Source organism: Ovis canadensis, chromosome 3 (genome assembly GCF_042477335.2).
Source record: "Ovis canadensis isolate MfBH-ARS-UI-01 breed Bighorn chromosome 3, ARS-UI_OviCan_v2, whole genome shotgun sequence".
NCBI lineage: Eukaryota > Metazoa > Chordata > Mammalia > Artiodactyla > Bovidae > Ovis > Ovis canadensis.
This window is the reverse complement of record NC_091247.1, coordinates 4,159,778-4,186,606: the sequence shown is the minus strand read 5'-3', so window position 1 is coordinate 4,186,606 and position 26,829 is coordinate 4,159,778. Positions and strand designations below refer to the sequence as shown.

The 26,829-nt window shown below is 49.7% G+C and overlaps 1 protein-coding gene and 1 long non-coding RNA gene across 8 annotated transcripts in view; both read right to left on the bottom strand.

The window, feature by feature from the left end:
• The window catches only part of AK8 (adenylate kinase 8), a 133,894-nt gene that overhangs the window by 4,934 nt on the left and 102,131 nt on the right, over positions 1-26,829 (bottom strand). The window lies entirely within an intron of this gene.
• The window catches only part of LOC138436490 (uncharacterized), a 39,070-nt gene continuing 16,937 nt past the window's right edge, over positions 4,697-26,829 (bottom strand). The window contains exon 3 of the long non-coding RNA XR_011255430.1: positions 4,697-4,776. This is a non-coding gene — a long non-coding RNA (uncharacterized lncRNA). The remainder of the gene's footprint in view (positions 4,777-26,829) is intronic.

The window sequence follows — 26,829 nt, the reverse complement described above, 5'->3', positions numbered from 1 at the left end:
GGACCTGTACGTACACTGCGGCTGGAGAAGGGCTGCTCTGATCCTGTTTCCCAGATTTGTCTGATGTTAAGGATCATCGGGAGGGCTTGTCTAAAATACAGATTTTGACCCTGAAACTGACCCAGATTATAAACCAGCTACTGTTGTTGTTGTGTAGTTGCTCAGTCTTGTCTGACTCTTCGCGACCCCATGGACTGCAGCACGCCAGGCTTCCCTGTCCTTCACTATCTCCCAGAGTTTACTCAAACTCATGTCCATTGAGCTGGATAGTTGCCATCCAACCATCTTATCCTATGTTGCCCCCTTATCCTCCTGACCTCAATCTTCCCCAGTATCAGGGTCTTTCCCAGTGATTTAATAAAAATTATTAAAAGAATAAATACAGGGTACCCCTCCCAGAGGGTACCAAGCCAAAACCTCCGGGGGAGGGACTGGGAGACCTATATTTGTAAATCAGCAGCACAGGTGATTCTTATGCTTGGGCAGGTGTGGGAAGCTTGTCTGTATCCTCAGGTCTCACTTGGCCAAACCTTGGAACTATCAGGGGAATTCTGAGATTACTGAGACCTGGGCCCCAGCCCTCGAGATTCTGCTATAACTGGCTTGAGGTAAGGTCTGGGAATGGAGATTCTTAAAAGCTCCCCAAGTGACTGTAGTATGTAGTCAATTCTTAGAACCATAGCTTTGATCCAGTCTGCTCAGTGTACACGACGGGGAAACGGAGCCCCAAAGAGGGGAGGACTCATCGGCTATCACCCAGGACACAGATGCCCGATGACTGCTGGCTCTCTTGACCCACTCTTGTTATGACTACGGTGATATTCCACTTCATACCCATCAGGAGGGCCATTATCAAAAAACCAGCAAATAACAAGGGTTGGTAGATGAGGATGCGGAGGAAGTGGGAGCCTTGCGCCTTGCCAGTAGGAATGTAGAAAGGTGCCATGTGTGATCAGCCTTTCCACTGCTGACATATACACCCAAAACAAGGGGAAGCAGAGGCTGAACAGGTATTTGCACACCTAAGTTCATTGCAGCATTATTCACAAGAGCCAAAAGGCAAAAATAACCCAAGTGTCCGTCAGTAGATGAGTGGATAAACAAAGTGAGACATACACCCACAACGGACTACTAGACAGCCTTGGAAAGAAATGGAATCCTGACCCCTGCTACAGTGTGGATGGACCTTGAAGACATTCCACTAAGTGACAGAAGTCAGACACAAAAGGATAAATGTTGTATGATGCCACTTAAATGAAGTATGTAGACTAGTCAAATTCATAAAGACAGAGGGCAGAATGGTGGGCGCCCATGGCTGGGAAGAAGGAGAAATCCCAGGTTGTTGTTCAGTGGAGACAGTTTCCATTTGGGAAGGTGGAAAAGTTCTGGAGATGGATGGTGGTGATGCGTTGCACAGGAATGTACTTAACACCATTCAAATGTACGCTGAATGGTTAGAATGGCAAGTTTCATGTTATGTGTATTTTACCACAATAAAAAATAAGTGCTACAGGACTTTCCTGGGGGGCCAGTGGCTAAGACTCTGTGCTCCCAATGCGGGGGCCCAGGCTCAGTCCCTGCTCCGGGAACTGGCCCCCGCACACCACAAAGGAAGATCGAAGATCCTGCACGCCGAAACTAAGACCTGGTGAAGCCAAATAAATACAAATCAAGAAATATTTTTAAAAATAAGCACGATGGTGCAGTGTATAGTTATTATGATGAAGGTAGGGGGAGGGGGGAAAAACTTAACATTTAATGAGGTTCTGAATATACATATGTATACAAACGAATGAATGGACCGAAAAACATGAACCAGGACTTCTCTGGGGGTCCGATGGTTGGGACTCTGCTCCGATGCAGGGATGTAGGTTCAATCCCTGATCAGGGAACTAAGATTCCACCTGCTGTGTGCCATGACTACTGAGCACATGTGCTCTGAAGCCCACACGGCACACCTAGAGAAAGAGCCTTCAGGCCACAAACAAGAGCCAACGCAGCAAAGAAATAAATTTAAAAAAATGAACCATGTGATAGTATTAACTCTACACTATCTAGTTTTCATCCCTGTCTCCTGTACAATGTCACGAACCTCAGTCCATAGTTCATCAGGCACTCTATCTATCAGATCTAGACCCTTAAATCTATTTCTCACTTCCACTGTATGGAGATGGTGATGGACAGGGAGGCCTGGCGTGCTGCAATTCATGGGGTCGCAAAGAGTCGGACACGACTGAGCGACTGAACTGAACTGAACACTATCTAAAATGCCAATGCTATAAAAACTCAGAAAAGAGAATACAACTTGTTTTATCAGGCAGCATTTCCCTGATACCAAAAGCCAGACAAAGACACTATAAGAAAACTGTAGACCAATATCCCTCACGAATACAGAGGCAAAAAATACTCAATAAAAATATTAGCAAATTGAATCTAGCAACACATAAAAAAGAATACTACATTACAACTAAATGAGGATTAGCCTAGTGATGCAAATCTGGTTCAGTATTCAAAAATCAGTTAGTATAAGCTTCCCTGGTGGCTCAGATGGTAAAGAATCTGCCAGCAATGCTTGTAAACCTGGTTTGGATACCTACGTTGCAAAGATCCCCTGGAGTATAAAATGGCAACCCACTCTGGTATTCTTGCCTGGAGAATTCCATGGAGAGAGGAGGCTGGTGGGCTACAATTCATGGAGTTGCAAAGAGTTGACTGAGCAACTAACACATAACCGTATTATGAGACTAAAGAAGAAAACTATATAACTATCTCAATAGATGTAGGAAAGCAGTTTACAGAATTTTATGTCACTTCCTGGTAAATATTCCAAGCAAATTATACACAGAAGGTAATTTCCTCTTCAATCTAATAAAGGGTATTTACCAAAATATTACAGCTAACATTATATGTTATGGTGAAAGACTGGGTGCTTTTCCCTTAAGATTGGGAACAAGGCAGAATGTCCATTTTCATGAATTCTATTCAACATCTTACTGGAAGTCCTGGAGAGTATAATAAGACAAGAAAAGGAAATAGCAAGCATACACATTGAAAAGGAAGAAATAAAACCGTTATTTGCAGATGACAGGGTCATCTAATTAGAGCCCTAAAGAATCTTCAAAAAGGCTACAACAATTAATAAGTGGGATTAGTGAATACACAGGATACAAAATCAATAGACAAGAGTAAACCAATTTTTCAAGATACTAGCAATAAACGGTTGGAAATCAAAATTTTAAAGTACCATTTGCAATAATATAAAAGTGAAATACTTAGATGTAAAGCTAACAAAATACGTATAAGATCTGTATGGTGAAAATCACAAAGCACTGATGAAAGATGCCAAAGACTTAAATACGTATCGGGAGCTATACCATGTTCATGGACTCAGAGACTCAATGCAGGTAAGATGTTGATCCTGACAGATCTACAGATTCAGTGCAATCCTAATCGAAATTCCAAGAAGGTGTTTTGAAGATTCCACACAAGTCAATTTTATATGCAACGTGCTTCTGAAAAAGAATTAGAATCACTTTAAAAATGTTGAAATAGAAGAACAAATTGATTTCAAGGCTTACTATAAAGCTGCAGTAGTATAGACAGTATGAATGTTAGTGACAGGCTAGACAGATGGATTAAAAAGACAGAACAAAGCGTCTGGAAATTGACTTATACAAATATGACCTTTTCAACAAAGGCAGTGACACAATTCAAAGGAGAAAGATGTGTTTTTTCACCCAACGGTGCTAGAATAATGAGACATTCATATGCAAATAATGATAATAATCTTGGGCCACACCTCACGCCATCTACAAAAACTATTTCAAAACAAATCATGGATGGAAATATAAACCTAAAACTATTAAACTTCTAGAAGAAAACCTGTGACCTTGGGTTAAACATTTCCTACATATGACACCAAAATCATGACCCATGGATTTTTAAATTAATAAATTAGATTTTATTAAAAGCCTAACAATTGAAAGCGTGTGCTCTTCAAAAAAACATTAAGAAAATGAAAGAGATATCATAGACCAGGAGAAAATATTTGTGAAACCTATACCTGATAAGGGATTGGATTTGCATTGAGAATACATAAACATGTGAATTATATACACAACTAACAACATACAGGAGGAGGCACAAATAGATCCCTTAGTAACCTCTGTTTCCAAATTTGATATTCAAATTGGGAAGATCTGTCCAGGAAAACCATTTCTTGAAACAGGCTTGAACGCCTCCTCCTTCTCCAGTTTCTTCAAAGCCCAGAGGGTGCGCTGAGCCGTCTGGAAGGCAGGAGCACTGTCTGCACTTTAAACCAGGACTCAGCTCTGCCACTCAGAGCCCTTCTGTGCGGCTGGAGCGCAGGCAACAGCGGCTCTACGGCTTTGGAATAATCAACGGGTCTTATCTCAAAGGGAACTTTGCAATGATTGCCACTGAAGCAGGGAACAGAAAGAAAAAAGAGCCGCCAAGAAAAAAGGCAAAGTGACCCTAAGACACTAGAATGGTCTGTTCACCTTTAATGTTTGTGCCCTGACACATCAGAGAGGGCAGGCAAGGTCAAAGCCCTGGCGAAACAGTTCTCATATGACGGTGAGCTGCGGAGCCATCGGATAACAGAAAGCAGGCGTAACCCTCATTATGGACCCACCGGGACAAGGCCTCCCTCGGTCCAGGGTCAGGGAGAGGCGGCGTCACGTCTAGAGGTGGCTGCATTCGGGGATGGCAGCGTGGGAGATGTACACTCTTGGAGGACGCTCGTGGGAGTGAAAGCTGGACGTAGCCAAGAACAGCATGAAGAAAGACGACGTGGCAGAGAGTGGTTAGAGAGGGCAAACGAATTATGCACAGACTATCAGAAACCAAAAGACAAGACAAGGGGGCTTCCCTGGGGCTCCAGTGGTTAAGAATCTGCCCTGCAAAGCAGGGGTTGTGGTTTCCAACCCAGGTCAGGGAACTAAGATCCCACGTGCTGCGGGGCATCGAAGCCCACGTGCCACAGTGAAAGATACCACGTGCTGCAACGAAGGTCTGATGCAGCCAAATACATAAATAAAAATAGTGTTTAAAAACTGGATTTAGAACAATAAGAACTCGGCCAGCTGCAGAAGGATCCCCACCTCTGAGTACCCTGGGGGTGAGCTGTCTGAAGACAAGGCTCTGGGTGGTCAGGTCTGTTATGCCCTTCGTGCAGGAAAGAGGTGAGGACTGAATAAATGTGCAGTGGATGAGCGGATTAGCATGGGAGGGAGCCAGCTGTGATGCCGTGGAAGAGCGGATTCGATCTCATGGCAACGGGCGCCATCAGCTCAATGAGATCGGTCTCTGGTCCTCCCGGCCGCGGATGCAGGCTGCAGATTGCCATCACAGCCGCCCTCAACTACAGTGCAGAGGAGAATGTGCCCCTGCACGGAGTCTGGATGCAAGGCCGCCCTGGAGACAGGAGAGGGCCCTGGCCAGAGTGTAATGTTTTCACTATGCATAAGTTTCACTCTGACAAGAGAACAATTTGAAAACAAAAGGCCAGACATCTCAACCCCGTTTTAAGCCCCCATGCACCATGCCTCCTGCCCTTTGGTAGCAGCTGTAGTGTCCCCTCCCTGCTCCTTAAAAAAAAAAAAAAAAAAAACGAGGCTCCCGCTGCCCATTTCTTGTTTAAAACTGTGCATAATTGATAGTGGCAGATCTACCCTGCCCATGTCTAAAATCTCTCAAGGGGCAGGGAGAACAGTCTCCACGACTGTCATTAACTGGGAAATTAGTGAGCATGCCTGGCAGTAAGTACAGCACACGCCATACAAAAATGCAGCAGTCTGGTGCAAGGAGAGTGACCCCAGGATCAGATTCCTGCATAATCGGTCTCCATTCGAGAGTCCTCTAAAAATGCCTGCCTCCATCACCACTGGGAAGAAAGAGAATAATTCCTCTGCACGTGGCCACCCAGCTACTTCCTGGACGGTCATGAACCGCATGTCGTTGGAAGCCAGAAAGTTTTGCAAACTTTTCCCAAAGAGAAAGGCAAATGAGTTTCAGGCTGAAAATGACAGTAGACCTGTAGAAAGCAAGGTCTCCAGAGCCTTACTCCAAGACTAGCCAGCCTATGCCCAGTCAGGGCGCCCATCTACACCAATGGCTCTCAGCCTGCACGTGTGCGGACACCGGAGGACTCTGAAAATTCTGGCTTTGCTCAGATCCACACAGGCCCAGTGTCCAAACTCCCTCCAACACTGCCCTCTCCCCAACATCGCTCATGACCACTCATGCTCAGCAAGTCAGCCATCGCTACGGGGCACTCAGCTGGGCAGAGCCACAGCGGCTCTCAGGGGCCACTGGCACCCACACTCTTCACTGCCTTTCCCTTGGTCATCCTTCAGCTCCGGGTCTGTGTCTGAGGGGCCTGGCTCACCGCCCAGCTGGGCTCCTCCTCTGTGAGAGGCTCCTGCGTGTTTCTGGAGACCCGTCATCCCTGGCCGCTGGCCAGGAGCCACACCCCTCCCTCTGTCAGTGCTCAGAGTAGGTGAGAGGGCTCAGGCGTCGGAGTGCCTGCAGCCACTGCCTGGCTGCCTCGAGGTCCCCTCTGACGGCGGGAATACTGATCAACCACTGATCAGCTGATCAACAGCTGAGCAACCACTAAGTACGCCGGTGTGGACCCCAGTTCAGTCCCAGAAGAACATCAGGGCTGGTGAACATTCAGGGCCCCGTGGTGTGGCTGACACCTGGATGCTCCAGCAGACCCCTCTTCGAGAAAGAATTTGCGTCTCAGCTGTAAGGAGTGAGACCAGCTGACCTCTTCCAGCTGTAAATACCTTGCAAGACTTGAGCCCCATGTTCTTTTTTTTAAAAAAACATGATTACTGAGATATAATTTGGGGCTTCCCAGGTGGCGCTAGTGGTAAAGAACCCAGCTGCCACCGCAGGAGACATAGGAGACGTGGCTTTGATCCCTGGGTTGGGAAGATCTCCTAGAGGAGGTCATGGCAACCCACTCCAGTATTCTTGCCTGGAGAATCCCCATAGAGAAGAGCCTGGTGGGCCACCGTCCATAGGATCATGAAGAGTTGGACACGACTGAAGTGACTTGGCATGCACACAGGAACTAAGATATAATTCACCCCCTCAAAAGTATACAACGTAATTATTTTTAGTGTATTATATTTACAAAGAGTGCAACCATTGACACAATGTAAGTCTGGGGGACTTTCATCATGCCCAAAGGAAACGCTGTACCCGTGAACAGGCCCTCCCCACCCTCCAGCTCCCAGATCCTGGCGACTGCTTGTCTGGTTTTGTCTCTGTGTATGTGTTCCATCTGGACACACACTACAAATGGAATCATATGATGCACGGCCCTTCAAGTCTCCAATTAGGAAAACGAAAAAAAAAAAAAAAGAGGAACTTACAAGGTTATTTTAAAGGTTAAACATATCAAGTGCTTAACACATAATAACATAGACTATCCCCGTGCCTCTACGTGCCAAGCATCTTTCATTTAGCCAGTGTTTTCAAGATTTGTCCCTATCGTAACATGTATCAGAACTTCATCCCCTTTTATGGCCAAATGGTGTTCTGTGGTATGGCTGGACCAGATTTTGCTTATTCATTCACCAACTGATGGACATTTTTAACCCAAGCTTTTGAGCAAGGTCACAGTCCTCTGGGGGTGGCCCATGGCCAGTGAGTGAGCACAGAGGGGTACCAGGGCCTGCCCAACGCAGCCCTCCCCTGCAAGGGGCCCCCACAGAATCGAGGAGCCTGGGTCAGCTTGCCTCCTCCAGCTTCGGCCCCTTTGCTCAGCTCAGCTGTTACCTGCTCACTGAGTTTTCCCACCCTACGGCTGTCTTAGCCTCTGCTTCCGGGGGGAACTCCACCTGAGACAGGTGCCCTGAAAGTCACCAAGGGCCTCGAAGTATCAGTCCCACTGAAGTGGATGCAACCTCCTGTGTGCAAGCCTGTCCCCCAGGCTGTCAGGCTTGGACATGAGTTCTGAGGTCAGAAAGACTTGGGTTCAAACTCCAGTGGCACCTGCCGGCTCACTGAGGGACCAGCCATCCTACCGTCCAAGTCTCCGTACACAAGGATTAAAAAATAAAAGTACCTCACAGAGTTAAGGATTAAATATGAAAATTCATACAAATTGCTTACTGTGATGATAAGACTGAATACCCATGGGGCCTACATGGCAGGCAGTCTTCTAAGACTTGACCTACCTTAGGTCAAAGCTCCTCCTCGTGACCTTACAAGGGGATTATCATCATTTTTTACAGCAGGTGAAGAAAACCCAAGAGACAGAGAGGGTTAACCTGTCGAAGCGTCCCAGCTAGAAAGTGGCCGTGATGGCTAACTCTGTGTGTCCACTTGAATGGGCCCACAGGGTATGCAGATATTTGGTCAAATATTATTCTGGGTGTGTCTGTGAGAGTGTTTCTCATCATTTAAATCAGTGGAATACAGGAGAATTTAATACAGTGTTAAAAATCAACTGTACTCCAATAAAATAATTTTTTAGAAAAATTAGTGGAATGAATGGAGCAGATTGCTCTCCCTAGTGTGGGTGGGCCTCGCCCAATCAGTTGAAGGTCTAAATAGACCAAAAGGGCTGACCCCTTCCTGAATCACAGAAAATTCCTCGTGTCTGCTTGCCTTTGAACAAGGACATTGACTTTCTCCTGCCTTCAGATCTAGTGGGGTGGGGATGCTTTTGTACTCCCATCCTAAAGTCTCAGTGGACCCCACTTCAGCCTTCCTGCCTCCTGGCTCTTCCTGAAGCTCCTGCTTGTGGACTTAACCCCCAGATCTTGCGACTGGCCAGTCTCCATAATCACATGAGCCAATTCCTTATAAAGAATCTTTTTCTCCTGATATAATGCACATTGACTGTTCCTATTTCTCTGGAGACCTTCACCTAACACAGCCGTGGAGCCAGGATGCAAACCCAGGCAGCCAGCCACAGTATTCTTGCAGCTGAGCACAGCACCCCATCATGAATCTGCTGAAAGATGAAGGAAGGGAGGGGCGGGAAGGAAGGAAGGCAGGAGGGACGGAAGGAGGGAGGGGGTCCTCGGCGTCCACCGCTCAGCACAAACCCCAAACTCTGAACACGTGTCTAGGTTTTAGCCCTCTGGGCTGTGCTGCACAGTCAGCTGGAGTCAGAGCCACCTTCCTCCACTCTAATGGATCAGCTGGGAGGGACTCAAGGCAGGAGATGGGGCAGGCGCTCTTCCAGGGAGGCCTCCACCACATGCCTCCCTCTTGGCACCCTGCTACTGGGCAGACCTCCCCTGGGCACTTCCTGGGAGCAGGAATTTGCTCCAAGGACAGAGAGCAGGGTGTGCAAGATCTGGACCCCTGGGAAATAAGTGCATCTCCTCGTCACAGGTCCCCGGAGACAGGGAGCCGAAGGAGGGTGAGATGAGCTAATTTCGACATTTCCTTTCTCAAAGCCAGTTTCTCTCAGTGACAGATGGTGCGGGAAGACCTGCCCCGTTGAAGAGCCACATAAGCATCTCCCAGCCACCATCAGAATCTCCACTCTTGACTTTTCCACCGGATATTTTTTAATAAGGTGCTGCAGAAAACCTTTGGCTTTAACCCCTTCCACAGCTGGAAGTTTCCTCCACGAATCTCTCTAGCCAAAAGCATTTTACTTCTCAGCTTCAATTTTAACCCTTTGCCGCACATGAATCTCCAGCATCACCATCATTATCGTCACTGCAAACCATTATATACTTTCTACGTGCCAGGCACCTGCACTAATAAGCACGCTGCACGGGTGTCTTGTCCTATTTAATCCAAGTGAGGGCCTGTGATCCTGCCCATCAAAGACTCAGGCTCCCAAGAGGTGAAGCGGTGCCTCCAGCCTGGGGTCCGGGCCTGGCTGACTCTAGGTCGCTCTTTCATAACCTTCCTACATGTACAATAATATCACTTGTTCCTTGCCGTTGTTAGAACATTCCTGACGCCTCTGGTGAGAAGCAGAAAATGGAAAAGGAGCCCTGAAGAGATTTGGGAGGGGTGCAAATAGGGTGAGGTCCACACTGTCTTTGTGCGCCCCCAAGCCTCAAGATTCACTGGACCCCACCTCAGACTCCCTTGGGCCAAAGCCACCACCTCACCTGTGTCCTCCACCACCTGACGGGCACCAGCTGCCTTGGGCTGGGAGCCCCCTCCTCTGTCTGTCTCCCTGGGGATGCCATGCACAGCTGCAGGCATCGGCAGGGTTAAAGATAAATAACGAGGATTCCAAAAGATCCTCATCCCCCGTCACAGCTGTCTTGCCTGAGGAATCCGCCACCGTGTTTGTTAAACCCACACTTTAATTACTCCAAAATTATGTTAAATCCTTGCATAAATATTGCAGTGAAGAATTTCATTACAGCAAGTTGGGTTGCCGCCAGAGCTCTCAGTTAAAAAGTAAGGGGAGAACAGACACACGCAGAAAAGATAGATTTTTTTTTCCAGATAAAAAGGCAAGGGAGGTCATCCTTTGTTAGATCACCCAGGTGTCAAAGAGAAACAGACTCTCCCATTTCACCGATGGAAGGGGGGAAAATCCCTTCCGCCCTCCAATCTAATAGCTTTTACTTCTCCGCAAAACTAAAATCGGATTAAATATTGATAACCAGCGGTATTAATTAAGGGGGGAAAAGCCCATCAAGAGAACCCCAATATGTTTACAGTGTCCCCGAGAAACTGGGAAAATTCACAATCAAGTGTGTAAATGTTCTAAAAAAGGGTCCTGAATATTTTATGAATATTTGTCATAAAACAGAAATAATAACCACTGTGCAGAGCTATTAGAATTAATATTTATGCTGCCCGCCATGAAATATTCATGGGGACAGAGAAAGGGGGGCCCGTAAGACAAGAATTAATTTACATTGGGCTCGGTTTACCCGCTGGCTTGATGTTTAAAGACGGTTGACAAGCCTCCGGATGAATCCGCCAGTCACTTCCCGCAGCCAGTGCGGTGGAGGGGGTGGGGGACGGGTCCGGGCTGCTGACAGCTCACAGATTGAGTTTCTGACAGCCCTTAAAAAACCTAAATGGCCCCCCACCTTTTTTTCCTTCTTCCGTTGCCCAAGGCACTCTGTTCTGCCACCGTTCATCCGATCTCCCCTTCCATCTGCTGAAATTAACGAATTAATGAGCGCGATCCACTTTACAGTGGGGCCCTATGAATGTTTACAGGCGATTAAATTATAATGCGGGGCGGCTGTATAATTCATGAACCAATTAAAGGAAGTGTTAGTTGATTTGATGGGATGAGGACGTACAAAATGCATTTAACTAATGGGGAACCACGGGCTGCCGAGGGCCGGCTCCCTCTCTCGGATTACGCGGCTAATTGCCGCGCTTTATGGGGCTGTCACTGATAGCCATGCATATTTCATTGTTCTCAAATACTTCAATTGAGCGCGGCCGTGTCGCGGCTGTAATGTGGAGAGGCCGGGCCAAACTTGGCTGTAGTTACAGCGGCCTGGGCTGCGGCCGAGGCCAGAAACCCGAGCTGGGGGCGTCGGGTGCGCCCCGCCATTAGGTGATTAAAAGGATTCGGCGTGCGGGCGCCTTTTGCGTCCTGATGGTTCTGCTGCTGGCTCCACGGCGTGGCCGCGCTGGGGCGCTGACCCGCCTTTCTGGGGCGCGGGGAAGAGGATGTCTGCCGCCCCTGTACTGTTCCCAGCACGACTGCGACCAGAGTGCCGAGGCCCCAGGGATCACCCAGAGAGGGCCCCGACGGCCCCCAGGGCAGCTCACCAGGGACGCCTCCAGAGCTCAGGGTTTCCTCCAGGCCCAACCTTGTGCACAGGTGGCTGCTCCCAGCGTCATTATTCGCACTTAGGGGCAAACTGAACTACCCCTTGGCTCTTTAAACATAGCTTGCAAGCAGACAGTTTAGGCTGAGTTAAATGACTTTCTGTAAGCGAACTGGAAGCTCTGCCATCAGCTCACAGAGAATACAAGATTACCCCTGATGCTCAGGAAGTGAGAACTGGAATCCACCGTTCTGGGACTGAAGGGAGAGGGAGGCAATGTGGGCCGACAGGGTGCCTGGTTCTGAGAGATGCCACCTTCGTGCCAGCAAGTCATGTTCACTCTTCACAGCCTGGGGCGAGCATCCCCCATCACATTCCGGATCTTCAGAGGCCTGCCTCCATGGTCTGCTGGTCTCAGTAACCTGGCCCTCCGGCAGGCCTCGGAAATGGCTCTGCTCTCTCCCCCGGCTTCTCAGTCTGGAATTCACGTGAGCTAAACACACCTGCACAAATGAACCCCCCAACATAAAACAATTTAAAAACCCTGGGGTTCATCTCTTCAGTCTCCCAGGGCACACCTAAGAAAGCAATGCCCACGGAGGGGTTTTGCTCCCACTTAGACACCCAGAGCAGGGAGGAGAGGCTGGCCGGTGGCCAGAAGCAGCATTCATTCCCAGATCAGTGCTCACACTCTCTCCGCACTCAAGAGCTCGGTGATCCTGGACAAGCCTCAGCCTCTCCGGACCACCATGGAGACGGGAGGTGGGCAGGGAGGAAGAGACACATCCGTGAGCTGAGGGTTGGGTCTAACGTGTAATAAGAGCCCACAGTATTTTAGGCGATATTATTATCATGTGATATTAGAGATTCCAACCTGTGCAGGTAGAGAGTCCAAACTCACCACTTTTTTCCCCTACAATGCGCATCATGGTCAGGGGTGGCCTCCACCCCTACAACTGCACATGGGTGCTCTGTTGTGAAATGACGTGACTGCTGGTCTACCAGAAGGCCCAGGGAGTCAGCAGCCTCTCCTGTTACTGATGCAGGGCATCTCTTTGACTAGATCTAAGCGGAAAGGTTGCAGAACCAGGGACTGCTGGTGAGACGGGCACCCAGACGGCTGCCGCTTCAAGGACGGAAGAAGGCCAAAGACAGGCTAACAGAAAGTAAGATAACTAAGCCTAAACTGTCTCCTTGCAACCTACACTTAAAGAGCAATGGGTAACCCAGGTGGATCGAAAGCATTCTGGTTTCAAAACCATGGACCTAGCAGTGGATGAGGCAGCACCATCCCGCCCTCGCAAAGCTCCCAAGGGACGTTTATACACATACAAATAAAGACTTCCTCTTCTTGGCACTTGGGGTTCATCCTCCTATGAAAAGATTAAAGACGTAATATGAAAAGACCCGCTGGCAACCAACAAAGAGGTGAAATGCATGAGGCATTTGATAAGTACGGTTTGGGCAAGGCAGATGAAGCACGTCCTAGTCTTAAGTGAATAATTTCCCAATGAAATGGCTGTTAACTGACTAATATTTACAAAGTTTGTTATGGGATAGGCATGCCACAGATGTGAAGTTATGTTAGGGAATCGCTCCCTGTACAAACGGCTTGCCCAGTGGCTCCGCAGGTAAAGAATCCACCTGCCAATGCAGGAGACCCAAGAGACGCAGGTTTGATCCCTGGGTTGGGAAGATCCCCTGGAGAAGGACATGGCTAGCCACTCCAGTATTCTTGCCTGGGAAATATCCCATGGACAGAGAAGCCTGGGGGGCTACAGTCCACAGGGTTGCAAAACAGTCAGACACGACTTAGTGACTAAACCACCACCACCACCGTGTACAAACGAGGCACGACTATGAGACCCGGTTTGATGGGTGTGGGAACTGGGGCTCAGAGGGGAGCAAAGCTTCCCAAGGTCACATCCTTAGTGAGAGCAGCCTTTTGGGGTTCAGGTTAGTCGGACAGCCCAGGTTGAGCTGTTAACTGTTGGACCACACTGCCTCTCTGGAGGCTCTTGTGCAGAGCACCCTATAAACAGCCCTGGCTCCTCTGGTGCCCCGTGCCTGGCCTCACGCTGAGGATGTGCCAGCATCACCCTCACGGCACAGACAAGGCCCCCACTCCATCGCCTTCCAGGGCATCTTCATCACATTCAGGCGAGACCTGCACCATTCGAACGGAAGGAACGTGTCCTCACGCGGAGCTCTCGGGCTGTCCACGGCTCACAGGCCCCGCCCCTCCACTGCCCCGCCCCTCCACCACTCCGCCCCGCGGCTCAGCCCTCTCCAGTTCCCCTGGGCAGCCGCTCCTCTGCCTCTGCCAGCTTCACTTCCCAGAGCAGAGGCCGCAGAGACCCAAAGGGAGACGCACCTCCACGGCATTCACGGCACAATTCAAAGGACTTTCCAGAATGTTCCAGCTCTGGGAGATTCCCACTCTGAGCTTCCATTCCAGGAGAGCCACTTTCTCTTTCTTCTCAAATGTCTAAATACGACAGGGAGCTCTTGTGGGCTAGAAAGACACAGATTCTAGAAAGTCAAATCAACCCCACCTGGAGGATCCAGTCACAACTCAGACTGCCCCTCTGCTGGGAGCAGTCTCCAGGAGGGGCCTCCCTCCCGGAATCTGCACCCAACTTCCGGGTGCATCCCGAGACGGTGATGAATGGAAGCAGGGTAGGACCTGAACCCTGGACCTCATCGATGGCAACTGGGAGAAAACCTGGGTTTGGGGATAAAGGACACTTTGGCACTTGGTGTTGACTCGCTCCAAACCCAGCCCCAAGGCTTGGTGGTGCCCAGAGAGAACGCCCTTAAACTGCCTTCCGAGAAGAAACCCAGGGTTAAACTGTTTATCTGGTGACACTCCTGGGTTAAACTTCTTAAGTGAAGCTACCTGTGAGGTGAAACCCAAGTCTCTAGATAAAGCTTTTCCACGTCCTTGGCTGCAGACTCAGGTCTGCAACTTAAAACTTCTGGGTTTCGATAGTCGCCTGTGAATTAAATCTATTATTTGAGTCCAGAAGCCTACAGGCTTTAGAGTAATCTCAAGGGCATCTCCCTGCTATATCCTGTGTCTGCGATGGGGCATGGCTGCTCTCAAAAGCCATCAACACAGGGGCTAGGAGAGTGTTTGTGAATGGGGATTCACCACATTAGATCCAGGAAAAAAAGAGTTTGATACAATGTGTTTCGTTAAAGCCCTGTGTTTGTAGCCTGTTCCAGATGTCAGAATATACATACTGTATCAAAATGTTAAAGGTGATGGTGATGTCTCCCTGTGTTGGAAATTACTTGACTTAGCTACAGTTTCCTAGCTGTGCTACAACAAATGGATTCACTATATAATAAAATGTTTGAAATATACAGACAAGAGCCCCAGGCCCCCATACTCAGGGTCCCTGACTGGCTCCCAGGGCCTGCCCTGTCCTCGCCTGGCTTAGGAAGGGGCTGGATTGGCTTTCAGGCTCGGCCTGGGCTTTCACAGCCTCCCTGCCTTCTCCCACTCCCATCCCCACCTCCAGGAGATCCTGCCTGGCTTCCTCCTGCCTGGCCCCCGCACCTCCCACCCCCCACCCCACCCCACCCCTACCCACCCCACCCCACCCCTACCCACCCCACCCCACCCCTACCCACCCCCCCACCCACCCCCCACCTACCCCCCCACCTACCCCCCCACCTACCCCCCCACCTCCCCACCCCACCCCCGTCTGGATGGCTCTTTTCCCTCTCTCCCCACAACTGGCTCCTTCTTTTCATTCAAGCCTTAGCTTAAATGAACTGAACACTGCCCTCCAGCATCCGCAACCCCACCCCCCGCCCACCATCACTCCCCAAGTGACATCTTAACTTCCCCCAGGGTACTCAGTTCCAGTAGAAATTAACCCTTCTTTTGTTTGTGTGGTGTCTGCCTCCTCCCAGGGGAATGTTTTGGTCACTGCTCTAGCCCCAGGATCTGGGATCAGGCCTGGCGGAGAGCAGCCTGTAACAAACACCGATGGGATGGACAAATGGATGCGTGGTGCTTCCCTATCACGAGGAATAGCAGCCGCTCAGCTGTGCTCTGAGCTGAGTGTCCTGCAGCAGGGAATCACACGGTACTCTTGTGAGAAAGGAACCGATACCGTACGATCCTTTGCCTCTTTCAGTGATGAGGAGTCAGACGTTCAGAGAGGCAAAGTCCCGTGCCAGAGTCCCCCTCCCACGAGCGGCCACACCCTCGCGCCAGCCGGTCCTGGGCTCTTCACCTCCCTCCACTGGCGAGATGCCTGCTGGCAGGTGAGCCTGACCTCTGCCTGACCCCGAGGGCGGGGCCCGCGGAATGTCTGTCTGGGGAGGCCTTGGGGCAGCGGCCTGGTTAGGGCACCCACAGAGTCTCACGCTGCTTAGATGATCTGAAGCCATCCTGGGCTCTCCCACAGGTGAGGGCATCCTTGGTACAGAGGGTCGCGTCAGCTCCAGGACATACTAGCTTCCTGGTGGAGGGACCGACTGTCGTCCTCTTTGAGGTGGCCTTGGATGGCATGTGCCCTCACCTGCTGGGGTGCAATGGGCACCTATGTGTGGGGGCACCCCTGCGTTCTGGACCACAGGAAACAAATGTTCTCGGGGCCTGTCCCTGCAGCCTGCTGGAGTGGCAGTCCGGTGACAGTGGGTCAGCAGGTGGCAGGCACAAAGGCGTCCTATCAACTCTGGATTAAGGATTACTATCGCCTCTACCTTTAGATGTGGGAAGGGGCCTGGAGGAGAAGGGGCTAGTCCTTGGCCACTCCACTGGACTTCTCTTGGAGGCACTGGCTGCTGGCAGATCCTGAGAACCCGCTCAGCGCAGCTCAAGGGCACCTGGGACGCCCAGAATCTCTGCACAACCCCTGCCGGGAGACAGGAGGGCAGAAGGGGAGTGCCAGGCCGGTTGCTCTGTCTGGTGTTTCTGAAGTGCCTCGGCCCCAGGCAGGCTCAAGGATGCCTTTTGGTTCAGGATGGAAGTGATTATTTGCATGTCATCATCTTTGGAAAGCAACCCTGAATATTCACTGGAAGGATTCATGCTGAAGCTGAAACTCCAATACTTTGGCCACTTGATGCAAATTGCTGACTCATTGGAAAAGACCTTGATGCTGGGAAAGATTGAAGGCATGGGAGAAGGGGACAACAGAGGATGAGATGGTTGGATGGCATCACCAACTCAACAGATGTGAATCTGAGCAAACTCCAGGAGCTATGGAGGACAGGGAAGCCTGGCATGCTACAGTCCATGGGGGTCACAAAGAGTCAGACACAAATGAACGACTGAACGACGAACAATCTTTGAGTAAGGACGGCAGATACAAACTGGGAGATGGGAGGGAAGCAGCGGCAAGGCGGGGTCGGGGGGAGGGGCCCCAAGGTGACTCCAGCTTGAAACACTGTCGTCCTATCGCCGAAGACTCTGGATGATCACATCTTCCTAGAAGAGGGAATGGCCCAAGCCCCCAGGCGCGCCTGAGTGGACGTGGGAGTGTCAGGAGCCCCTTCCCCTTTAATCTCGAGTCTCCATCTGGCCAGGTGGCGCTTCCAGCTGCTCTCTGTGGCTGCTCCTCCTTGGTCAGGCAGCTTCCCTGCCCCTTCCCCCAGCTGTGCCTGCCTCACTGAACCATCGACTCTCCCCATCTTATTTCACTGCTCTCCAACCACTTACAGGAAAAGGCCTCGCGGCCAAAACATTACTGCTGACCTGATTAGCCACGCTCTGCTGACATTTTTATCAGCATCCTCCCTTACTTCCAGCAGACAGGAGGGAGCCCTCACCATCGGGTCGGGATATCTGGATTATAACTTGTTTGTCTGAAACATTCCATAGGGTTTCATTATTTTCTGGGTCAGGGACCTCACATGTCCTCAGCAGCCCCTCATTTGTTTTCCTGTCCAGGCTGCCTTCCCAGGGTCGAATGCCCTGCCCTGCCCCCCAAGAGCCCCCAGGGGAGACCACTGTTGTCCCAGCACCCTTCAATCCCCTGCTAAAAGGCAGACCTGTGGGAGGCAGGGACCTCAGAGGGCAGGACACGCGCCCCGAGCCTGCACTGAGTACATACAGCGCTCATCCTGGGCATACCCAGGATTTGCAGTCAATGGATGACCCTCCTATTTGCTAAGATCCCTGCCCACCAGCTCTAGAAGCAGTGGCCTGCGCAGCGGTGCCGTAAGCAGCCATCACTGGAACAGACAGTGGAACTACATGTGAGCCTGTTCTGTTTTCCAAGTCTCCTGTAAACGTGTTATCATACTTGCATAATTTTTAAAATAAAAAATAAAATTTATACCGTCTGAAAAAAAAGTAGATAAACGGAACTACTCTCTCCCACCCTCTTGCCAGAACCACACGGCCCTTGCTGGCCTGACTCCCGACATCTTTCTGGCCAAGTCAGAGGGCACTGGGTTATCTCAGTCTTCGGAGTCGAAAATGTGCTTTCCGGCACGCTGGACACGCTCACCTAACTGATTTCTCACTAGACCCAGAGGGGCAGGGGCCATTATACCATGCCCACTTACAGAGGGCTTCACTGGTGGCTCAGCTGGTAAAGAACCTGCCTGCCATGCCGGAGACTCGGGTTCAATCCCTGGGTTGGGAAGATCCCCTGGAGGAGAGCATGACAACCCACTCCAGGATTCTTGCCTGGAGAATCCCGGGGACAGAGGAGCCTGGCGGGCTACAGTCCATGGGGTCACAAAGAGTTGGACATGACTGAGTGTCTAAATACTTTCACTTTATAGAGCAGGTGGGTGACCTGCCCGAGGTCTGTGGCCAGGGAATGGCAAAGCAGGATTTTGAACCTGGGCAGTGTGGGCCTAACTGTCGTGGGGTTGCTCTGCCCTACTTTGGGGGCCAGAGCAGGTCAGGGGTTGAAGGCACGTCTCCACCATCAGCTTCCTCTGCCCGGGCACACACCTGGCTAGCACCCGCTGGTACCTCTGCCCCTTGATTCAGGTACTTGAAGGGCAAACAGCTCAAGGGTTGGTGAGCAGGAGTGCTCGTCAAATTAACGTCTGCACACACATAAAACAGCTCACTCAAGATCATCACCCACCCCACATATACAACTCACCAGATTGGTGTCCAGAGAGTTCTGCCTGGCGGATTTCCTCTGTTCTCCTAACTACACCACAACTACATGTTTCACAAAGCCATTTCCTCCCCAAATATTTATGTTCTCAAATGTTTATTAGCCTCTCTATCACGATCAAGATTTTACGAGCACTCTATACCAACTGTGAATTAAAGACGTAATTTCAAATCCATCGCGTTCCAGTTTGGTGCTACATTTGTCTTTGTTACGACGGCAGTGGTTGTTATGGGCGCCTGGCAGATGACAACTGAACCCATCTGTCCGGGGGCAGCCACAGTGACTGACATTTCTGTAAGGCTGGACCCCGGGGCCATAGTGCGCCGCCCCTCCTCTCTCCCTCAAGGATCCTCCCAGATCCTGGGGACCAATGACAGCACACTTCGCCAGCTAAAGCCGCCCCACTCCAGCCACATAGAAGGACCTATCAGCCCACGCGACACCTCGACCTAACAACCTATCCGAACCCCCATCCACTAACCGAATGCATATGAACCACTCCCCAGCACAGTCCGGGCGCGGACTTCCTCGACCTGCCTCATGCGGGTCTGGGAACCCCGCCCGGGAGCGCTTCCCCATTGAAGCCTGTTAGACACTCTTTTTGGCGTCCTGGTCGTCTTTTACCTAACAGTTTCAACCCAGAAGCACCCAGGGGTTTGATGCCTCTGCCAGCAGCATCAGAGAAGCTTCCACGGCTCATGGCCGTGTGTGAAGATTCTGGAAGCTCCAAGGGACACTCTCCTGCCCTTATTCCTCCAACCTGGATGCCCCAGCCCACTCATCTCTGGGCAAGGAGGGCTGGCATCTCACACCAAGTGAAAAAGACAGAGAGAAGAAAGAGATGAGAGAGAATGAAACGCTGTTCCTTCATCTGATCAGTGGCACCCACCTGCCTGGGGCCTGGTGGTTAACTCAGTCCTGTCTTCAAAACATGGAGGGAATAGCAGTTCACCAGGCTGGCACAAAAGTGCCAACTGCTACAGTTTATTATTCACAGTTAGAGGCCACCTCATCAAATCTAACAGCAACTTTACACCACATGGACTATTTACTCCGCCTTGAAAAGTCTGCTCCCACCTAGAGGGACCTGTTCACTCTTCTAGCACATAGAACGCGCTCACTAAACATTTGTCGACTAACACCAATTCAAACTCGGGTCTTTTAATCCATGGAACGGCAGAAAATATTTGCAAATCATGAGACTGATGAGCGCTTAATTTCCAAAATATAGGAACGGTTCATACAATTCAACAACAACAAAAAACAAATCCAAAAAAGGGGCAGAGGATCTAAATAGACATTTCTCCAAAGAAGATAGAGAAATGAAAAATGAAAAGATGCTCAACATCACTAATTACTAGAGAAACGCAAATCAAAACTACAATGAGGTACCGCCACACGCTGGTCAGAAAGGCCACCGTTAAAAAGTCCTAACAAATGCTGGACAGGGTGTGAAGAAAAGGGAACCCTCCTACACTGTTGCTGGGAATGTAAATTGGTGCAGCCACTACGAAAAACAGTACGGAGGTTCCTCGAAAAACTAAAAATAGAATTCCCATATGAATCAGCAGTCCCACTCCTGGGCATATATCCAGACAAAACTATAATTCAAAAAGATCCATGCACCCCAGTGTTCATAGCAGCATATTCACAACAGCCAAGAAATGGAAACCACTTGAATGTCCATCAGCAGGTAACGTACACAGTGGAATACTGTTTAGCCCTAAAAAGGGAAACAATGCCAGCTGCAGCAACGCAGATGCAACAGGAGATTGTCATACTCAGGAAGCAAGTCACAAAGAGGAAGGCGAACACCATACGACATCACCGACATAGGGACTCGGAACTAGGGCACAAAGGGGCCCATGTGTGAGACAGAAGCAGACTCACGGGTGTAGAGAACAGACCTGTGATTGCCACGGAGGCAGGAAGGGAAGGCCTGGGAGTGTGGGGTGAGCAGCTGCAAACAGTGACTTACAGAATGGGTAAATAATGAGGGCCTACTGTACAACACAGGGAACCATATTCAATATCAACATGTTCAATTTATATTCAATAAACCACAATGGAAAAAAATATAAAAAAGAGTGTATATATATGTATAACTGAGTCATTTCACTGTATAGCAGAAATTAGCACAACATGGTAATTCAACTATTCTTCAATAAAAAACAGAAAAAAACCTCAAGGTTTTGACTCCAAAGCTCATGATTAACAGTAAACCTACTGCTTCTAGAAAATGCCAGCCAGTGGTCAGTCCCCAAGGGGCCTGGGCTGGCCTGATTCCAGGTGGAGCTCTCCACCCATGCTCGTCTGAGGTGCACGACTGTTCTCACAAAGCAAGGACGATCTTGGCACAGTTCCGCCACCAGACGCCGGGACAGGCAGCCTAAGCAGAGAGCAGAACTTGCAGGGTCTTGTCTTCCTGAAGGCTGGATGTCTGAGCCCCACCCCAACTGCAAGTCAGCACACACGCTTTGTTCCCGTCAGAGGTGCGGCACAAGTCTCCTGAGAACCGCTGTCTGTCATGACTGGCCTTTACGTTCGATATCTTGTCTTGTTTTACGGTGGCTGGAGGCTCAAGCACAAAAAAATGGGAACAACTGTCATTACTTAACTCCTCTAAGTAAATAAAAAATGCACTGCTGTGGGGAATACAACCATTCTTGAAAGAAAACATTTAGGCATCTTTCAAATCCAGCATTGATACTGAAGGGGGAACAAAATGTCCCCTAAAACTCAAGTTTTCCGATGTTAAGCACTTCCATCACTTGAGCATGTGTGTGCTGATTCAGCCAAACTGCGTCACACACCTGGGTGGCTCCAGGGACTCACACGGCTCCTGGGAGCTGGAGTCCTGCAGCATGGCATCCCCAAACCTACACGAAGCCTTTGTTCCTTGGATGTTCTAGCCCTTTCCATGGGGGCACCACCTTTGCTCACACAGCACTTTATCTCCACCAGTAGAGTTCAGAGCTCTTGGGCACCCATCGAAAATAAAAACTACAACCCAGCAATTCCACTTCCGGGATTTTAATCTACCGAGATAGTTCCATGAATACACAGAGCCATACCACAGGACATCAACTGTAGCTGTGTTTGCAAAGTGAAAGAAGAAACACAGTCTAAAGGCTCTTCAATAGTTGCTCAGTGGCTCACTCGTGTCCAGCTCTTTGCAACCCTTTGGACCATAGCCTGCTAGGCTCCTCTGTGCATGGGATTTTTCAGGCAAGAATCCTGGAGTGGGTTGCCATTTCCTCCTCCAGGGGATCTTTCCAACCCAGGGATCAGACCCGTGTTTCTTGTATCTCCTGCATTGTAGGGGGATTCTTCACCCAGTGAGCCATCAGGGAAGCCTGTTTCTCAATAGGAATCTGGTCAAATTAATTAGTCTAGTTTCAGGCTAGAATACTACATGGCTATTAAAAAGAATGAGGCAGAGCTAAGGCACTAAACAGAAATATCTCCAGATACACTGTCAAGAAAAAGGAGAAATTAAACAGTGTGAGTTTAATCTATATTAAAAGTGTGTCTTCATTTATATAAAATGAATGCCCATATTTATGTCTCCTTATTGATGCAGAGGTATTTTCTGGGAGAATAACCTAGGAACTATAAAGAGTAGCTGCTCCTAGGGAAGAATGAGAAGAAAACAGTATTTCTCCCATTTTAAAAATTATCACATATTTTGATACATAAAAATAAATTTATGAAACATATAATCATTCAGGCCACAGCTACTTATGGAGCACTTACTATGTGCCGGGTATCATTATTTTAGGAGTTTGAGGTAAACTGGTGAATAAGACAAAGAAGCTTTTACTAGAAAGAACTTCTATTCCGGTGGATACATTCCTCTAAGAAATGCATCCCCCCAGTACTGACACACACTGGATGCTCCTAACCAATCCCATCTCTCTGTCTACACACACTGGCCCCCACCCCAGGTAAACCGCGATCAGATTTTCTTTAATGCGTGTGAGCGCTTAAACTGCACGGGCTTATATTTAGTATCATGTCGTCTGCACATAATGACAGCTTTACCTCTTCCCTTACAAGCTGGATATATTTTTATTTCTTTTTCTTGTCTGATTTCTATGGCTAGGACTTTTAGTACTATGTTGAGTAGAAGTGGAGTGTGGGCATCCTTGTCTTGTTTCAGATTTCAGTGGGAAGGCTTTTGCTTTTTCATGTTGAGTATTATACTGGTTGTCGGTTTGTCATAAATAGCTTTTATTATGTTGAGATATGTTCCCTCTGGACTTCCCTGGTAGCTCAGCTGGTAAAGAATCTGCCTGCAATGCAAGAGACCCGGGTTTGATTCCTGGGTTGGGAAGATCCTCTGGAAAAGGGATGGGCTACCCAGTCCAGTATTCTTGGGTTTCCCTGGTGGCTCAGACAGTAAAGAATTTGTCTGCAATGTGGGAGACCTGGGTTCGATCCCTGGGTTGGGAAGATCCCCAGGAGGAGGGCATGGCAACCCACTCCAGTACTCTTGCCTAGAGAATCCCCATGGACAGAGGAGCCTGGCGGGCTCCAGTCCATGGGGTTTCAGAGAGTCAGACACAACTGAGCGACTGAGCACAGCGCAGTGTGTTCCCTCTACACTTTGGTAAGAGCTTTTATTATGAATGGATGCCGGATTTTATCAAATGCTCTTTCTGCATCTACTGAGAAGATCACGTAGTTCTGTCCTGCTGTTGATATGGTGTATCATGTTGATTGTGTATGTTGAACCATCCTTGTGACCCTGTGCCATGCTTAGTCACTCAGTCGTGTCCGACTCTTTGCGACCCCATGGTGTAGCCTGCCAGGCGCCTCTGTCCATGGGGATTCTCCAGGCAAGAATGCTGGAGAGGGTTGCCATTCCCTCCTCTAGGGGATCTTCCCAACCCAGGAATAGAACCAGGGTCTCCTGAACTGCAATGGATTCTTTACTGTCTGAGCCACCAGGGAAGCCCAAGAATCCTGGATTGTGACCTGGGATAAACCCATTTGGTTGTCCTGTATCACATTACTTGGTTTTGCCTGTTTGGGTATCATGCCGTGTATGTTCTTTCATGACTTACTTTTCCACCGGCCAAAATAAATGCATAAAGATGTGTGTGTGTGTGTGTGTGTGTGTGTGTGTGTAGGGGGTACTTTCCTAGTGGTCCAGTGGTTAAGACTCTGCACTCGAAATGCAGGGGGCTGAAGTTAGATCCCCCATGCCTCAACTAAAAGTCTGCGTGCCAAAAGTAAAGACCCTGAGTGCCACGGATAAAATCCGGTGCAGCCAGAAAGAAAGATATATGTATGTGTATAGACACCATTGCAGCTGCATTTGTTTGTAAAGGAAAAAAAAACAACTGTAAATAACTTAAATGTCTGCCAACAGAGAGTATTTAAAGGCATTATAACACACCTGGACCATGTAATCCCGCTCATAAACTATTACTATGTAATAGTTTTCAGTGTAATACTATGCAAACATTTAATGAGTTATAACTTTAAATAAGAATGATGTTCTCAATCTTTTACTAAGTACCAAATCAAGTTACAAAAGGACCTACATGTGATCTTACTTTTTGTTAAAAAAACAAATTCACTGGAAAGCAGTCTGGGTTCCAGTGCCAGGCACACCACTTGAGTGGTTCCCTGCTTGGTTCGATCATCTGTTTATCAAAGCGGGAGCAGGGTACTGCCTCTGCCCTCACAGAAGAGAAAAGGACAAGGAGGTGAGCGGAGAGGGAGGGGCTTCAGCAAGTTTCCCAGGAGACAACACTAAATACTCAAAACATAGTGCATGGGGGCTGATGAAGGTGCTAGAAAGTGGGACTGTCCTGTGGGTGGGCTGTTGGGCAGAGCAAGGAGCACCAGCTACCACCCACCCCTGCCACTCCCTGCCTAGTGACCTTGAGCTCCAGCCTCCCCGAGCCCCCATTTTTAGAGATTTGAACTGCTGATCCTTAAGAATTCTTCAAAGTCTGAAATTCTCTGCTGACATTCGCTAGCTGCAAGGTTGATTTAGTGCTGAATCCCAAACCTCTGGCAGGGGAAGCTGGGGGCCTGCAGCTCAAAGGAACCCTCTCCTGGGACACTCCCAAGGGCAGGGCCCCTAGCCTTGCGTGCAGGAGGCCCTCAGTAAATGTGAGTGGAACGAACAAATGATGGAATGAGTGAAGTCAATGTGCAAGGAAGTGCATAACCGAAGGGTTCGAGCATGATTTTAAAGGGAGGTTTTTCGAAAATGGTTCTGCAAACTGACAGAGAGCTTATCTCTATCACAGCCAAGTGCTGGGAAGAAAACTCAGCAGACAGGGGCTCCTGCCTCTCATTTTTCACAAAGTGGAGCCTTTCTGCCCGCTGCCACTTGCCACTCCTGCTAGGTAATCAGATTGCTGTTAATTAATAAAGCTGTCAGGTGAGTCATCCTCTCTGGTCATTAGTATCCTTCCAGAAAGCCAACCCTGCCATCACCACCCCATCCACCCCTCGGCTTGCAGCTCAATTAACTTAATGCTATGCAAATGAGAGGCTCTTCTCATCATTAGCTTCTAGCCCGCGAATGTTAATCACATAATTGGGCCTTCAACAGGGTAATTAGACACGATTTCGTCCATTAGTCTTACAAGGCTAATTATCGTTGAGCGGAGAAGGGGGGATGATCCCAGAGCACCGCCCGAAGAGGGGCCTCTGGTTAAAGCCAATGCGATGGAACCTCCATCAGGTACGGCGCAGCCGTATTCCAGGCTGTCCCAACCCAGCATCCCAATCTGCCCAGGAGCCGGGTGGGGGGTGGGGTTGGGGATGGTGGGGGCACAGGTTGGGGAGGAAAGGAGGGCCCGGGGAAGACTGAAATGAGCTGGAGGTGAGGGGTGGGGAAGAATACATGTGGCACCTGAAAGCCAACCCAGACGGCCGCCAGCCTGGGCCAGGAGGCCAGCCAGGTCCCCGCTCGGTCACGCAGTGAGTCTCTCCGCCTCAGTCCCTCCCTCTGTGCAATCTGGGGTGGGCGGGCCCTAGATGGTCTCCAGGGGCCTCCTCGGTGCAACTGCTGTGAATTTGGATCTTGGGATGAAAAGGAGAGCTGAGACCCTGGAGGGGTGGTGGGTGGGGAGGAAGTGATGGAGAACCTGGCCAGGGAGCAGGAGGGGCTGCAGGGAGAAGGCCCTGGGCTCCTTGAGCACGGCCTTGGCGGTAACCTGAGCAGATGTGAAGGTGACACTGAGATGCGTCCTGGGAGCCTGTCCTAGCTTGGTCAGGCTGCCGCTGCCGAGAGCCCAAGAGGGGCCTTCCCTGGTGCTCCAGCGGCTGAGGCTCGCTAGCTTCCAACGCGGAGGGCAAGGGCTTGATCCCTGGTCAGAGAACTAGACCCCACATCCCACAACTAAAGAGCCTGCATGCTACAACTAAGACCTGGAGCAGCCAAATAAATAAACAAATATTTTTTTAAAAGTGCCCTGGAGGCTGCTGCAGGCTGAATGTCCCCCCCCAAATTCCAGTGTTGGAGCCTTGAGCCCCAGCACCTCAGAATGCAACTATATTTGGAAACAAGGCCTTTAAAGAGGTGATGAAGCTAAATGAGGCTGTTGAGGGTGAGCCCTAATCCAGGCTGAAGGGAGTCCTAAAGAGGAGGAAATCTGGTCACACAAAGACACACATGTACACGGAGAAGAGACCACGCGAATAGGAGGCACAAGGCGGGCCATCTGCAAGCCAAGGAGAGAGGCCCCGGCAGAAGCCAACACCGTGACCTTGGACGTCCAGCCTCAGAGCCACGGGGAAATGAATTTCCACTGTTTAAGCCACGAGGTCAATGCTATTTGCTTCAGCAGCCCTGGGAAGCCATGCAGATGCCTGAGAGGCAGCTCCTCTTGCCATGTCCCAAACGGAACCAGGGGTCCCCTCCCCCAGACCTGCTCCTCCCACATCCCTAGCCGGGAGATGGCCAGCAAAACGCGGAGTCATCCTTGACGGCTGTCTTT